We start from the raw sequence: 5,670 nt of genomic DNA on the forward strand, positions 1-5,670 counted from the left end.
ATGATTAATTAACCTTAAGAGAGGTTATCCTCACTGGCAACATCCATCGTCCTAAACAGCTTAATCATATCTGCACAGAACAGTGTATTTTAAACACTATAATTTAAGAAGAGCATTAAGGAATCATGGATCAAGTGCCGGATACTGGCGCTGATCACCGCAAAGTCAGGTACATGCCAGGCACAGGGAGGGCAGCCAGGTCTGCAGGCTTCACTGTGCTATGTGTGGTACATGACAGGCTTGAGCATCACTTACCAGAGCCCATCGCCTGCTCGTGCTAAGGCATGGCTGGGAGGTGCAGAGGTTGCGCCTTTGCTGTAATAAACAGTTCAGGCATTTGTTTTCCCTGCTTTGATGTAAGAGTGTGGCTCTGCTGCCAGAGAGAGCTGCTCCCAGTGCCTCCCGCTGCGATGAATGGCCTTTAGTCCCAGGGCTTTTTGCATTTGTTATCAGCCATTTGTTATGTGTGTCTATTAATAAAGTGCTCCTAAAAAGCACTTCCACTGTCTGGAGTTGTTTCTGGCTGATACCTGGATGCCTCCACATGCAGTATCTCTGCTAAAGCTTGCTCATCTTCTGCAGGGACCAGGGGTGGTCACTTCACTCCAGGGAGAGCTTAACCCCTTTGCCCCTTACTCAGGCTTCAAGAGAGCCCCCAACTCCAGGCAGGGTCACTTATAATGATCATGATTTAGTTTTATTTTGGCAGAGGCACGTTTGGCTGCAGGCTGGCTGCTGTCAATACCTCTCACAGGACAAATAGCCTATGGGAACCCCATCTACATCAGAATATTGCTCTTCCTCCTACCCATTCTTTCCCCTGCAAAACCAAGCAGGACAAGGAGCTCACCATGGCCTTCTCATACAAAGAGCAATTAGCCCCTTTCCCCTGACAAAGCTCCTACACTGGATGCAGCTGGGTTTGTTTCTTACCTCTTTTTAATCCATGAAGCAGCAAAAGCAGTGCATATTCACACCTGAGTACCCATGGCCTGACGTGCATGAAGTTCCTGAAGTGTTTCAGCTGAGCTTCAGTGTTTCCGAGAGCAGAAGGGTCACTCGCAGTGGAGAAAGAGAGAATCTGGGGGGAAAAAAACCCAAAAATACACATCCTAAGCAGTTGGGTTTGCATTGTCTGGCAGGTCCAAACTCCAGAGAGGTGTCTGAAGTACAACTCTGGTGGGGTGTGAAGCCCAAAACTGAGTTCTATAACCCATAGAATCATCTACTGTCCTGGATGCTGAAGGTCCCCATGCTCATGGTTTAACCCAGAAATGATGGGAAGCCCATGCAAAGCTTCGTGCCAGCACTAAGGTGGTGGACCACTGAGTTTTTCCCACCTGTCTGCTCATCTCCCATGTCTCCTGGCTGCCACACAAAATGACTCGTGACCTGCTGGAAACGGGAGCAGTGGAATGGTGGAGACTATCGGAGCGATGCCAGAGGGGTAGCACCCGCTGTGTCTGCTCTGCCTGGTGCTCCTGCAGCTCAGGCATCTCCTGGAGCTACAGGTTTAATACACATAGTTATGCATTTTTACGTGAGGTTCTTTCCATAAGCATGAAAATGATTTACAACATTTCAAATTTCATTTTTTTAATCCTTTAAAATTAAAACAAATCTTTTCTCTGCTTTGCCCAATTTTAAGGCTGCCCTTAAGCTCTTGCAGAAAAATATGGATGGAAGAAACTCCTGAAATCCCCAACCACTGGCAACCAAATTGGTATTTTACAAGTTAAGTGCTATAACAGAGGGAACATACATGTTTAATTTGGAAATGTTGATTCCAAATGGATTTTTGTTTAAAAAAAAAAACACCACAAAAAACCACCTTCCCCCAAGCAAGTCAATATTTGTAATCAAATGGAAATTTCCTTTGGGAATTATTTATTTTCATGAGGGCTAATTTTTGCAAGGGAAAATTCTACGCAGGAAGGTTTTCAGTTGCTTTAAACCAGCTTTAGGAATCTGGGTGATGGGAGGGGGCCCAGGAAATCCCACTCATGCTGAAGCTCAGTTGCCTTTGATGAGGGTGAGCTGATGAAAGAGTTTAAACTGATTCTTTCCACTTTGAAGAGGGTAAAGAGTGAACAGGAAGGAGGGAAAGGGAGAAACAGGAAAGAAGGAGGCATTCAACACCAATTCCCTGCTTTGTATTTCTTGAGAATGTAGCAGCATGGCATGGGATTCACCACGGGCAACATCAGACATCAAACTGAGGCATCCCAGCTGGCTACTTTTGGCTTCCCATACACCAGAGGGAACACAAAGCACTCTGGGATGCTGCATCATTCACCTGCTTATATCTGACATCCACTGCAGGGTGAGATGAGTTGTGCCACTGACTTTATCTGCCTTGAACAGATGAGGAGCTGATGGTGACAGGTTCATGTTCACCATAGCCCAGTGAATCCCATTTGAGCTGCCTGACCTGCTGTTGATTTACTGGTGGAGCAGGAGCATCCCTGAGGGTACTGCAGCCCCTCCATGGGTAACACAGTATGGGCCATGAGGAGGAACAGGCACCTTATACTACTATTAGTGCATTAACAGGGATTCAAGCCCAAAGAGAAGACACACATGGTTTCCAGCACCCATAGGGAAGTCCTTTAGAGCAAACTGTCACGGCTCAACCTTAAGATGATTTTCTTACAGAATTTGTGTCCGTTTTACCACAACAGTTGGGGTTAATGATGTGCATAATTTACATTACCATGCCTTTTATTTTTGTATTATGATAAATTGCCTACCTTCATGTTCCTCTTTATTATGATGCGCTGGGAGCACAATATAGTGGTAGAAAAACAACAGTATAGCACTGCACTGTCAGCCTCCAACACAGAACCAGCACACCCAGGCTGCAGCCATCCCCGGATGCACAGCACCGTGTCAGATGATTAGCTCCAAGGCAACTGCCAACATGCGGTTTTAGTGGAAATGAAAACAAGGTAATTCAAGATTTATTTTCTCTCTAAGAAAGCTCCAGGAGGCAGGAGCCAGCCCCCAGCATCTCCCATAAAATCTCCCAGCACCGGAGCTCAGCCTCTGCCTGTGGATCTGTGAGAGACCTCGTCAGAAGGAGGAGAGTTTTCCCCCTTGTCCCCACACTGTATCCTAAGGAGAGTGCTGGAGATGGCTGGACTCTGGTTTCCCAAAGGACATAAGCACACCTTGTGTGGTTTTAGATCTAGGCATGCCTCCTGGGTGGCTCCTAATCACCCGTCCTTGTAGCTTCAGAAACATATCCCGATTATTTCCCAAGTATTCATTTACCTCCAGAACATTGCTGTCTTAGCCCCCTTTCTAATGGATTAGGGTGAACAGATAACCCAGCAAAGCTCCTTATTAACAGTTACCTACTATGCCCAAGTACAATCCATGCCTGGACACCGATACAGCCATATGCCGTGGCCAGAGAAGGTACCTGCTGAAAACACTTAGGAACTGGGAGGAAAATGATCAGGATTAGTGGAGTGATTAATTCAGATTATTGAAGACCATCCTTTAAAGATGCCCTAAATGTGTTAAAAAAAAAAAAGCCACACTGATTAAAAAGGCAATGATAAAGAAGTGCCTTGGTGAGATGAATGGTGAAAGCAGCAACAAACCCAAATAAAACTACCTATATGATAAATGGGATGAGAGCAAGCCAGCAGCAACAGCCATCGGTCAGAAAGCAGGAGATGCAAACAGGGCCTGACAGTAACTTGGGTCATGAAAGGACCCTTAATAGAGATGGAGAGGTGGTTTCCCAGTCCAGGTGTTTGAGTTTGTGGTTCCATTAGCAGTCAGGAAGCACGAGAGGGCTGTGTCAGAGATTTTAAACAGAGTCTTGCTGTCATCTTCTGGATGATCATGAACTGGTTATGAAGTATTCCTGCATCAGATACAGGTTCTTTCCAGAAATCAGAAAACCAAACCTTGGAAACCTAACTCTTCAGGTGAAAATGCAGAAAAACTTCTGTTTGGAGCTTCTGTTCAATATTTTAGCTCTAATATCACTCTTAAGGACACAGAAAGGAGATCTCTTGTAGGGTTTCCAGGTCTTCCAGAGGACTGACGTCACCTGCAGGACCTCAGACCTGATGTGTTCAGCATGCTAAAGTTGGACATGGACAGCTGGTTTGGAGCAAATCTGGCATTTCCTGGGGCAGGAGACACCACGTGCATGTGCAAGACCATCATGGGTGCTGGAAGGCATCCATGCAGCTATGCTGGTAACTCCAAACCCCGATCCCTCCTCCTGGGAGCTTTGCCCACTGTACATGCACAGAGGAGCCAGATACCACAGCAGGCAGCAGTGGGAGAGATTGCTGCTGTGAGATCTGAGCACAAAGTGGCTTCAACCACTGCTGGCATTGGCACAGCAAGCGAGAAGACATTTACTTCCAGGAGCAAACACAGGGAACTGCCAATTGGCCAAAATCAAATAAAACATGACCTCTGATGAACTGGAGCCGTAATACTTTCAAACAACCCTGCGCTCAATATTGGCAATGTAATAGTTTACCTTTGAGACACGAGGGCTGAAGGAGGAGCGACACCCGCGGCTCCCGGAGATGTTTCATTACCATCATTGCTGTTACTGATAACAAGGCAGCAAACCTCCACGAGGTCCCCGCGCCGGGCTCCAGGAAAGCATTGCCTGCACCTCTTCCCCAAGGGAAAGCACAAACCCAGGAGCTGGGGTTTACAGGAGCACCTGAACCTTTTCAATTACAGGAAATACAGAATGAGGCAGAACAGAGAGATTCTTTCCTGGCACAAAGTCCTTCCTCTCAGCTTTTGTTTTCAATCCTGCAACCTGCCCGCTACTCCCTGGGTAACCACGCGCACACTCAGCCTTGCTGGCTCCTGGAAAAAGCCCCTTTTAAGTGGGACAGGAACAAACCCTGAGCTAGAAATAATGGGAACCCTTTGGGGAAGAAGTAATAAAACAATCTGAGTTTGATTATTAAGCGCAAAGCAGGAGATGGCAGCTGATGTGCAGTACACACCGCCTCCCAATCAAACAAATACCCAGGGCGCAGTCCTGTCCAGAAGCAGTATAAATATCTCAGCAGCTTATTACCTTGTTTCTTGGATCACTCCAAGCTTCTTGGAACCAGTGTGAAGCACAGGCAAATCCATTAAAAAATTGATTTTTGTTATTTCTCTTCAGCTGTCTCCTCTGACTTCAGTCACTTCTCTCTTACACTTTGGCTGCAGTAAATTCACCCTCTGCCTTTCTTTATTCCCAGCAAGGTGTTCCTCATCCTGCCCTGGAGCCTCCTGGAGTGATCAAGGTAACAGACCCAGCTCCTGGGTACTGGTCTATAAACCTCTTTCTGCCTCTGCCCCAGGACAAAAGAGGCTGCTGCAGGCAATCACAGGCAGGCAGCTTCTCCCTGGCTATGCCTACACCCCAAACCCATGGTGTGGGGAATGCTCCAGGTTACTGGACTAAAGCTCCTTCTGCCAAAGTCTGAGCCTCTGGGGCCAGCTCATCTTACCATGAGATTTATCCAGAGCCCCTGCAGTTCCCCATCCCACATCTACAACCTGAGATCTCCATCATTTGAGTACTTCAAACCCCAGCACAGTCACACAAATGGGAAGCACAGTTGGAGGCAGTTTGGCCTGGATTGTGCGCTTTTGGTTTCCCTAAAAGCTGAAGGCAGGGGAAGCAAC

General features: G+C 46.9%; 1 long non-coding RNA gene across 1 annotated transcript; it reads left to right on the plus strand.

The window, feature by feature from the left end:
• The first annotated feature begins 804 nt into the window (after window positions 1–804).
• Window positions 805–5,160, plus strand: LOC134169036 (uncharacterized). The gene is made up of 2 exons (XR_009966736.1): window positions 805–2,948; window positions 3,887–5,160. It is a non-coding gene; the product is annotated as an uncharacterized LOC134169036 (long non-coding RNA).
• Window positions 5,161–5,670: the final 510 nt, after the last annotated feature.

This window comes from Pezoporus occidentalis, unplaced genomic scaffold (assembly GCF_034315485.1).
Source record: "Pezoporus occidentalis ecotype Australia unplaced genomic scaffold, CSIRO_AGI_Poc_V1 ctg33, whole genome shotgun sequence".
In the NCBI taxonomy this organism is placed as follows: Eukaryota; Metazoa; Chordata; class Aves; order Psittaciformes; family Psittacidae; genus Pezoporus; species Pezoporus occidentalis.